At 24.8% G+C, this 12,202-nt stretch overlaps 1 protein-coding gene across 4 annotated transcripts in view; it reads right to left on the reverse strand.

The window, feature by feature from the left end:
* The window catches only part of Sit (stuck in traffic), a 64,239-nt gene that overhangs the window by 21,334 nt on the left and 30,703 nt on the right, over window positions 1–12,202 (reverse strand). For 2 of the 4 annotated variants that reach the window (XM_083103078.1, XM_083103076.1), the window contains one exon: window positions 1,728–2,030. The exons of the other annotated variants lie outside the window; for them this stretch is intronic. The gene's annotated coding sequence lies outside the window, so the exon portion shown is untranslated. The remainder of the gene's footprint in view (window positions 1–1,727; window positions 2,031–12,202) is intronic. 4 annotated transcript variants of the gene reach the window in all.

Consider the following 12,202-nt stretch of genomic DNA (forward strand, 5'->3'; position numbering starts at 1 on the left):
TGGTTTTTACGTCAGAGGATAAGTCATGCGTAACGTATCTTAAAAATCATTTTTCTTTCATCAGACTCAATAATACCTTGAACGAAACGTAGTCGATATTCATCGTAATGCACGTGTAAACGTTTTGCACCTGGGCCACAATTCGAAACCGATTACTTACTTAACTGAATTCCGCGGATCGAATTGCAAAATCGATTACGATCAATTGCGAAATACAACATATATTTCTGCAAACTCGCAAAATTGCGCGCATTTGCAATATCTCGGGGGAACGATACATACACATACATACATACATACATACATGCATACATACATACATACATACATATATATATATATATATATATATATATATATATATATATATATACTGGGTGTTAAAAAAGTCTGGACACGGTCGAATATCTCGATAAGGAAGAGTTTTACTAGAAAGTGTTTCAGGCAAAAGTTGTATGGCTTCGAGGGGGACATAACATGGTACCATTGGTTTGACCTTGAAGAGTTATTTGAAAGTCACGTGAAGGTCACCTTCAACTTTTTAAATGGGACACCCTATATGCTTTTGCATATTCTTGTAGCTCATCTCGAGAGCTTTCCAAAACACTATAATTAAGTTAGTTTTCGTTAAACACTTTGCGAGTTATAAGGCTTGAAATCATTTCTTAATTTTACATAAACCGTAAAATATCTTGTAAAATATTCATTTTTCGATTATCTTACCTTAATACTTTTATGTACAAAATAATGAGAGGAATCAATTGGTGTAAAGAAAATACATAGTTATTTTTAAGAAAAAATATGTAATTGTTAATTGCAAATTACATATTTTTTCTTCGAAACAACTGTTTTTCCTTTACACCAATTGATTCCTCTCATTATTTTGTACATAAAAGTATTAAAATAAGATAATCGAAAAATGAATAATTTACTAGATATTTTACGGTTTATGTAAAATTAAGAAATGATTTCAAGCCTCATAACTCGGAAAGTACTAGAGCTACAAGAATATGCAAAAGTATATAGGGTGTCCCATTTAAAAAGTTGGAGTTGACCTTCACGTAACCTTCAGGTGACTCTTTAAGGTCAAACTAATGACACCATCTTATGTCCCCCTCGAAGCCATACAACTTTTGTCTAAAACACTTTCTAGTAAAACTCTTCCTTATCGAGATATTCGACCGTGTCCAGACTTTTTTAACACCCAGTATATATTGATTATGAAAAACGGTAACTAACGTAATAAAAACGCAACAAGATTACGCCAACTTTATCAAATGCAGTTTAATGAATAATTTGATAACATATTTGATAATTTCAAGTTAAATTAAACTATTACAAATGATTAAATGAAATTAATAAATACGGATAGCGTCATCCTTTTTCTGCAAAAACAGATATATTTTCGGGCATTAATAAATTTAAATACTTCTTATTTCTTAATTATAATATATTTTATTTAAATTTTTTTATATATTATTAAAAAGATATATTGTTACTATGAAATAATTAAATCAAGACATAAAATACTCAACAACGTGATAAATTTATAAATATTTCATGCAGAGCTTCCATGTTTTACAAAAAAAATTTTTACGCGCAATATAAACAGGAAAATCATGAAAATGATAAGGTAATCATGAGAATATACGTGGGAATCTCGTTATTATGAGACGAATTAAGTGCATAATATTACGAACGTCCGGTATGACATAGGTTTTGCGTACCTCAACAGCTATTCATCGTAAAGAAACCGCTAACGGAGACGAATAGAAGATCAGCAGGGAGAAGACAGCAATCGACATTGCAGTCTGACGAATGACTATGTATCGACGAGCAAAATCGTTGCTTACTAATCACAGGAAATCTCACAGTCACCACCAGTCATTGGACGCGGAGCAAATCAAGCATGTGTGAGTGAAGGAGCAAATGAGGCGGGTAAATGTATGCTTTCTCTGCATACTCGCCTCCCCGGTATTTGAACGAGTGTTGCAAGTTCGTTGTTGACGTCATCTTTTATGCAAAATAGACTGAAAAGAACGCGACATTAATTATACTTTAATCTGTCGTAAAGGCCACACATTTTTAATCTAAACACTAAATTTTTTTTCATATTGTGTATAAACATTGATTAATAATCAGTACATATTGCTAAAACTATCAGAGTTATAAATAATTTAAAAATGCAATAAGGATATGTATTAAAATGTATAAATATATAAATCAATAAAAAATTTGAGTGAGAAAGAGAGAGATGAATAGTATTGAATATATCGATAGAAGAAACAGCTTTGATATATTGATATTCTTCTTTAAATGTATAATATTCGCAAATATATTTAAACTTATGCAGACAATTATGCGAATGTAGACAATTACACATTAAGCATCTAGTTAACCCTTTCCGTACGTATGCCCGAGTGTCGATAATGGTTGATGACCACAAACCGCTTATATGTATATAATAACTACAGTCGATAATAGATTATTCTTTGGCAAATTTTATTTGCGATTAATTTAAAAAATTATAGAAAAGCACTACCACAATCAAGAAAAATGAGACTGTGAATCTAGAATGTGATTCTAGATAATCTTTCACGACATTAGATAATTTTCACCAATTCATGATTGAAATCTGCGATGAAAAAAATTAAAATTGTCGTAAAAAACATTAGATTTCGAATAATCTTGTATAAAATATTCGACTCTTTGCATTATTTTTTAACAAGAGAATTTTTAATATAATTTTTTCATAGCAAAATTATCGAAGTATCAACAATTCTCGAATTACAAACGATTAATAAAGAAAGTTTGTTTGATGATTAAATTTCGAGAAGCCAAAAAAAAGTTATTCAATGAATAAAATCAATTTTTAGTTATTAAATGGGTAAAAAGGATAAAAAAATATTCAAATTTAATATTTTAATTACAATGTTCTTTTTACATTTTTATTTCTACATATAATGACATCATCTGCTTTGATTTGTCTCTTAACGTATTATATATTGAACTTTTAACTCAAGACTGTATTGTTACTGCAATTTAAACTAAATGTATTGTGCAAGAACATATATATAATTCTTAAATAACATATAATATATAATATATATAAATTTTTCTTATAACATATATAAATTTTTTTAATTAATAATATCTTTCAATATTGCTGCTAATGCAATGATGTGTACTGTAAATCAACAGTAATATAAACTGTAAATCAATTTTCATCTACAAATGACTGATGATTTTTTGATGTTTAAGATATGCTCCATTTTCTAAGAATAGTGATCAAATATCAATGATCAACTAAAATTCTGATATTATTAATATTAATCAAACATGTAATTACAATCCATCTTATCAATTTGTTATATCGCAGCGTCTAATTAATTTTATTTCATGTTGTAAATATATTTCGCATTATATTACTGCAGTTGGAAATGTCCTCGATAGGGAAATGAAAATGTCAAAAAGTCACGGTTTATACACGAGTCGTTTACTCGTTGCGCAATTTATGAAGATCGCAAAGACACGACGGACTCAACGCATCGCATATAACTAACTTGGAAGGAAAACTTTTGTAATATTGCATTTTTTGTCGGAATAAAACGGTTAGTTATTGTCGAATATTTATCAATTGCATTTATTGTCATATACATGTTTTTGTAATGCAATAAAATCATTAATATCAACCTAATCGCATCTATTTGGAAATTTCATTTTATTATCACCACCGAATAATCCATTAGATCAATATTTCTTAATTTTACTTGATATATCAAATATAGAGAAATAATAAAATCTACTCATTAATAATAAAATCTAATCATTGGAATAAGCTAATATAAATTTGCTGATATCTATGCAGAGTTGACGCAAATATGATAGAGACTATACATTTGAGCTTTATAAATTATGAATCTTTCGTAACTTTGTATATATACAGGGTGTCCAAAAAGTCCCGATACAGCTGAATATCTCACAAATGGTGCATTTTAGAAAAAAATGTTTCAGGCAAAAGTTGTTTGGTTTCGAGAGGGCCATAAGACGGTACCATTGGTTTGACCTTGAAGAGTCACCTGAAGGTCACGTGAAGGTCATCTCCAACTTTTTAAATGGGACACCCTATATGCTTTTGCATATTCTTGTAGCTTATCTCGAGAGCTTTCCAAAACACTATAATTAAATTAGTTTTCATTAAGTACTTTTCGAGTTATGAAGCTTGAAATCATTTCTTAATTTTACATAAACCGTAAAATATCTTGTAAAATATTCATTTCTCGATTATCTTACCTTAATACTTTTACGTACAAAATAATGAGAGGAATCAATTGGTGTAAAGAAAACACATAATTGTTTCGAAAGAAAAAATGTAATTTGCAATTAACAATTACATTTTTTTTTCGAAACAATTATGTGTTTTCTTTACACCAATTGATTCCTCTCATTATTTTGTACGTAAAAGTAACCCCCTTGAAACCATACAACTTTTGTCTGAAGCATTTTTTGAAAAAACTTCTCCTTTTCGAGATATTCGCGTGTATTGATAAAAATGGTCTACCCTATATAGAAGTATATATATGAATTCATATATATATATATGAATTGCTACATTAATATATATATATATATAATATAAATATTAATGTAGCAATTCAACAAATCAAACATAACAAATTGATAAGATGGATTGTAATTACATGTTTGATTTGCTACATTTTCATCATTATTTATTAATACAGTTGGCAAAAACAATATCATGAGTTTAGATCATCATCGCATATCATTTAAATCGAAATGAATTAAATCTCCGCAAATAATGCACAATATTATCTTGAGGCAAAGTTTAAAATGTTGAAACTTTTTCTTTTGCTAGTTTGCAAAAAATTATTATTTGATATCACTCGGTTAAAATAATTAGAGCAAAAAAATAATTGAAACTAATACATGCATCTCTTTGCTTTTCTGCTTATTTGCTTTTCATATGAAAATATATATAAACAATATATAATCGCTTTTCTATTTAATCGATTGACGTTCACGCTAAAAAAATCGATTAAAAAAAATTTCTTCTACGAATCGATATATTCTGCAAGTTTGTAATTATGCGAACTCAATGATCAAAATGATTAAAGATGGATAATAAGTTTACGATTAATCAATCATCGCATACATCAATTGTACTATTATTACTAATTATCCAATATTTACATATCTGAAATCAATCTTATAAACAACAAAAGAAAACTTGCAAGAAAATAAATTAAAGAGAATAAATTGAAAGAAATTTTTTAAAATAAAAATAAATTAAAAAACGCTCTTTACTATTAATAAATTATTAAACCGATTATTTATTTTAAAGTTTATATATATATATATATATATATATATATATATATCAATTAATTTTTCAATCAATATAATCAATATTTTAATAAATATTTATATCATTTTATTTCAAAAAGAAACTTCGTAAATTCGTATGAGAGTCGACGAATTGAATGCGACCATAAGCATGCAGACACGAATAATGGTTGCAATGCAACAGGCGTATGCGATTTGTTACATAGCATATGATACTCTATATATAAATGCAATATAAAATTAGCTATTGATTTTAAAAATCATCAATCTTTGTATTTTAATAGATCTACACATATCTTATGATGTTTTTAAAATATATAATAATGGGATCATTAACTGCCTGATATTTTCAGACATATAATTATGTCAGAAAAAATAAACACTAATAGACAATATTTTTCATGTTTATATAAACTAATCATAAATTTCAAAATTTAGTTATTATATAAATTTATTTATCATGTAAAATATGATATCATCTTTTGAGATTCTATTCAATTACATCAATATTGCACTTATAATTTCCTTTAATATATATATATATATATATATATATATATATATATATATATATATATATATATAATATCTATTAAAGGAAAAATAATATTAATATTAATATTATATATATATAATATATATAAAAAATAATATTAATATTAATATTATATATATATACTGGGTGTTTAAAAAAGTCTAGACACGGTCGAATATCTCGATAAGGAAGAGTTTTACTAGAAAGTGTTTCAGACAAAAGTTGTATGGCTTCGAAGGGGACATAAGATGGTGTCATTAGTTTGACCTTAAAGAGTCACCTGAAGGTTACGTGAAGGTCACCTCCAACTTGCGCATAAACGCTTTTATCGATACTTTATGACCCAATGCATATGCTCCCATTTTTTATTAATAAAAATTTTAAACATATTGAATCATTTAACATATCTTAGTATTTCATGATATGTGTTACATATGTATTAATCATTATAATATGTAGAGTATTTCATGTATGTTATAAATATTAAAAAAACTAACTAAAAAAATATAGTAATAAATATTTGTAATTTGGATTATTCGTGATGTATGTATATATATACACTTATATAAAAAATATAGTAAAAAAGTAAAGATTAATTATATACATATACTATCTATCTTAAAATAATGAAATTATAAGAGCGATGCAATAAAATTATATTTTTTATAAGTTTTCTTTTACATTAAATAAAAATTTTTGTTTTTATTCAGCTGTTTTTAAATTAAAATAAAAAATGTATATTTCTCTCTTTAAAGTGAATGCCATTCTAAAATTCCCTATAATATGCAAGAATTAAATTAATACTTTATAAGATTGTCATTAAATTTTTATTACTGCGTGCAGATTTAATATTTTTATTTCCATTCCAAGGAAGTAACTACAAAGTAACGACTCGTTACTTTTTAAGTAACTGTAACTGTAACGCGTTACTTTTCAGAATCGGTAACTTGTAACTGTAACTAATTACATTTTTTACTAAAAAAACTATAACTGTAACTAATTACTTTTATAAAGTAACTTTCCCAACTCTGATCTTTACATATGTATGATTAAAATCCGATAAAAATATGAAGTTTTTGATGCCCTTGACTATCACATAAAACAGGTTTATCATCATGCTACAAACAAAACAGATTTATCATCATGCTACAAACAAAAGAACGTCAACAGTTTAATATTAATTCTATGTATAATATTATATAAATCAAGAAATATTCAGTATATTTTTTCAGGCCTCAATATAATTTTCAGGTTTTGCGTCTAAATTAGACATACATATTTACGATACTAAAAATTTAATCCAGTTTTTACTCTCTAATAAATTATTTTGTACGTCAGACAAATATCCATGTGTGATTTAGTAATTTATCAAATAAAAGCATTAATTTGTTAATTTATCGAAAAGATATGCAAAAATTAGTTAATCAAATATGTATATTATATGCAAACAGGGATATAATTGCACTATAAAGACATTAACATCTTTAGTGTTTTATAAAATCTGAGACATCCGTTCCAAATGGAATAATTAAATTTGTTTGATCGAACAAAAAACTGTGCTATTTCGTACGCAAGTTTCAAATTTTAATAATAAAGTTTACACATGTATCTAAAAATTCAAAAAATCAAAATTTTTTAAAATTTCATTCACGACATTATAAATTAAACATTTTTCTTTCTAATTTCGTAGATTTATTCAAAACTTTTCTAATCCTATACAATTTTATGTATTTCCTTACACATTTTTTGATATTCTATATGGAGATATTAATTTTGAATGTAATTATGAAAAATCAATATTTCATAGAATGAGAATATTCTACAATTTTAGAGACGTAACTAAAAGTCTCTTTCTGTCATAACATAACAAAACAAACTTATTAATTCTTTTTTCGCATAATGAATGATAGATTTGTGTTATGTTATGACTTTTTTTCAAGAAGATAATTGTTCAAAGAAAAACTGAATATGAAATTAATTTTACTTATTATGTAGATGTAAAGAATACATCTAGAAATATTCTGAAAAATAGAAACATAAAGTCTGCAACATTATCTTAAAGATGATAAAAATACAAAATAAATGTATCTATAAATGTATCAAAATATAAATGTATTTAAACTTACAATTAGGTATATCTAAATAAAAAAAAGATGAACAATATAATATAATGTGTGATTTAAAAAAAATGCCGAACTTATTGTATATCAACATAGTTCATACGTATAAAAACTTTGTACGTCATTTTCGTCGAACAAATCATAATACGTAACTGTGACAAATTATCTTGCAAAGAAAAATTGGATCATCTACAATGGATCATTTATAACGCTTTCTGAGAAGCTCGATAAATGAAGTTAATATAAAAGATTGAAAGATATTTTAAAAAATATTTGGAAAATAGAAGTTTTGCTAAGCCGGCTGCTATATATTATATATATATATATATATATATATATATATATATATATATATATATATATATATATATGATAAACAAAAATAATTAATAAAAACAACAAATTAACCTTAAATTACCGCCTACATAAATTTTTATAAATTACATAGTTTCAATGAATTTTATTTATATTAATAATAGATAAATAAATAAATACATATATATAAGGGAACATTTTCTCTTTATTAAGTCCTTCAAAATAAAATTTTTTGCATTGAAGTTTGAGAGCCTAAAATATGCGAATTTGATTTTTTTCTACGAAATTCATTGGATATGTTATATGATTATAAATCAAGATGCAGATTTTGAGATATTTATTGAATGATCTAATTTATTATATAATCTTTATTATCGTTTAAGTTAATGCTGAATTGCAGAAATTGTATCAACAATGACGTCAACCGTTTAACTGTAACATATGCGTCTTATATATGTAATGTGCTGACGGAATTTTTACCGTTGCATTACGTCGCGAGCAAATTATTATTCTTTTCATTGTAATTCGATCTTACGAAATTCAATTCTAGATACACAATCTGATTTTTGACTACTCGAATTTCTCACAAGATTCTCTGCAAGCTTGCAATGTATATTTTGAAAGATATAATTGAAAAAAATATCTCATAAACATTTTTAATGTAAAAAATGTTTTTAACCAAAACATTTTAAAAAATTGCAATTGGTAATATAAGATAACGTCAACATAGATTTCTCTAACATTAAAAGAATAGTTTAACAATTTATCAATTGTGCAAAGTATTATTTATTATATTATACTAGCATATTAATCATCCCTGATAATGGTTTATTCAGTAAAGATCATATATCGAAATCGCAGCTTATCTAATCTGCACTAATTCATTTGCCTAATGCAAGGTTGCATCAAGAATGCTTGATTGCGTATAAGAAAATCATAAAACATGTAATATTGTGCAATGTATTTGTGGCTAACAGAGCGAGTGACAGATACTTTAGAGAATATTTTAGAGTACATCCTTGAGAATGCGTGTAATATTATATATATTTAGAAAGTTAATATATATTGCAAAACCCCCGAAAAATTTGAAGAATATTTCACGTGATTATGCAACAATCAATACAAATTTAAATTATTAAGTTATTTTTATAAAAATTTTATAATTATTTTTTTTAGTTTGCTGCGTTTTTATTCAAAAAGCGAATAATAATAATATAATATAATATAATAATAAACTTATAAGTAACTTTTTCTCTTGTTAAATTTATATTACTTTGTTATTCAAACTGGTTTGTTATTTTAACTTTGTTATTTCAACTTCATTATTTCAACTGTATTATACAAGGATAAAGAATGAGTAAACAAGTTTTTTTATTTTCATATATTACGCATTTTTTTTTAATGATTCGTATATTACGCATGAATTTTTTTGAATGATCGGTATATCGATTATAAATAATTTCTCTTCGATTAGACGAGTTCAAAGTGACACTATATTTTACGTCAATACAAGAAAAACTTAAATAAAGATCTAATATATCTAATATATAGGAATCTAATATATATATAAATACATAAAAATGCCTAAGAGTTGTTTGAAGAATTGGTATGTCTCTTAGGTTAGGTCTCAAAAATACTGCTCTTTCTTCATTAAAAGTAAAAAAGACACAAGAAATTCTTCTCTATAAATACATAACTAGGAGATTATTAACTATAGTAATAAATTAAATTTATATATATATATATATATATATATATATATATATATATATAATTTAAATGAAATTGATGCAATAGTTCAATGTACGGAGTGAAATACCAAGATTAATTAACGCAGAATTAAATCAGTATGATGTAAATTAATTCAAATATATTTTTAGATGAATATATTAATATATTAATATAATTTATTACTGTGTTGGCTCTAATGCTGTTACATCAACCATAGTACATGGTCCAAAATTACACGATTTGTTCTTACAGCACCGATGAGCGCGATTTAATTACGATTGCTATGTATATTGTATTTTTATAAATCGAAATTTTAAAAGGAAAGGTTATATAAACCAGCCAATAGACTCTTTAGACGAAATTCAAGGATAAGTGATTAATTTCCAAAATTAGCTTTGCGTGTATCGATGTGTTGCCGAGATAAAAGAACATTCAAACTCGGCTTTGAAATGTTACGTGATAAACGTTTCTCTAACGATACTTTATCTGTTGACTTTGAAAGCAAAGTTCGCTTTGAATCCACTTAAAGAAATCAAATCTGGTTTCCATGTCGATTACTTCATCCTGTCAAATATATGATTCATATAACTCTTATATATTTTAAGAATAACCAGTACAAAGTCTACCTAAGGATTATACACTATAGATAATATGTTCAAATCAAAATTTATATAATCAAGAACAGTTAGAATCTCTAATATTAGACACATTTCATTTGATTCATGATAGATTTTTCTAATATTTAAGAAGGAATTAGATTATTAATATATGAAAATATGTATATACATATTATATTTTTAATTTATACATATGTATATATTAATTTTGCATATTTCATAAATTATTTTAATTATACGTCGTATTAGATTAGTGCATAATATTACCATACAATTATTAATAAATATATGAACAAAGAGAGACTTCAAACATTATTTGTTAAATCATTAATCATCGGATATATGATTGAATATAAATAAAAAATATTGAACAGACATCTGTCAAGTAATATTTATATTCTTTTCATATAAATTTAAATATAAATAAATTAGTGAGAGAGAGAAAACAAAACAACCAAGTAATATTTATATACTTTTTATACCAATTTTTTGTCTGTAAGTATTCTCTATTATATGTTGCAGAAAATGATGTATCATGCCGTATAATTACTTGTTGTTAATACCAATGTCTTTTCTCTTACAATTAATAATAATTTGAAAAAAGACTCTTATGTAAATAAAATGTTATAAAAACATAATTCACTCTCTGTTGTGAGAAACAAATAGAAAGACGTCATGGAAAGATATTATTAAAAAACAAAGCACTGTAGAGTGGAATAACACTCATAATAATCTCTGTAATATAATTTTATGTATCAGTCTAGAAATATAATTTTATGTATCACTCTAGAATAACCTAACATAATAAGGTATAGCGAAATCTTATTTAATGTCTAATAATTACACCGCCAATATGCATTATTAATATATATTTTTTAGTTCTGATTTTTCTAATATCATCATTAATTATAAAAAATTAAATATTTTAAGTATGAGATATTGTTTATTCTTTTATTTTATTTTTTTATGATAATTTGCTTTTACAAGTCTACTAAGATATGTTTGTACATACATTAATCGCGTGTAGATTATTAGCTATAAATACATACATAATTGTTGCAAAGTGTAAAATATCCTAGAATTAGCAGAAAATATACAACATTCTTTACGTTTCTTTTCAAGATGATATATCTCTTCCTAATGAAAATGTTAGTTATGCATTGCAAAAATAAAATCGTAATTTTTCATTGTATTTGTCAATATCGAAATTATTTCAATGATATCTAGGAAATAATAATTTTAATAATATTTTTATTTCAATACCTTTAGCAATTAAATAAAAATTTTATTAGAATCGAATTTATTTCACATTTATTGAAATCTCTTCGTTTTCGAAATTTAATTAAGAAAAACTTATTATCTTCATTAACTTATAGATTTAAAACTATTGGCACTTTGATATTTTGACGATTTCAAATATAATACAAAAAATACCATATCTTTTTACTTCTTATTAATCTTAACATATTTTGTATTATATTAATAAATATATAAGAATAATGAAAAATATAATTACGTTA

Source organism: Camponotus vicinus, unplaced genomic scaffold (genome assembly GCF_025532165.1).
Source record: "Camponotus vicinus isolate PSW18456_S1 unplaced genomic scaffold, iyCamVici1.0 SCAF_6, whole genome shotgun sequence".
Lineage (NCBI taxonomy): Eukaryota > Metazoa > Arthropoda > Insecta > Hymenoptera > Formicidae > Camponotus > Camponotus vicinus.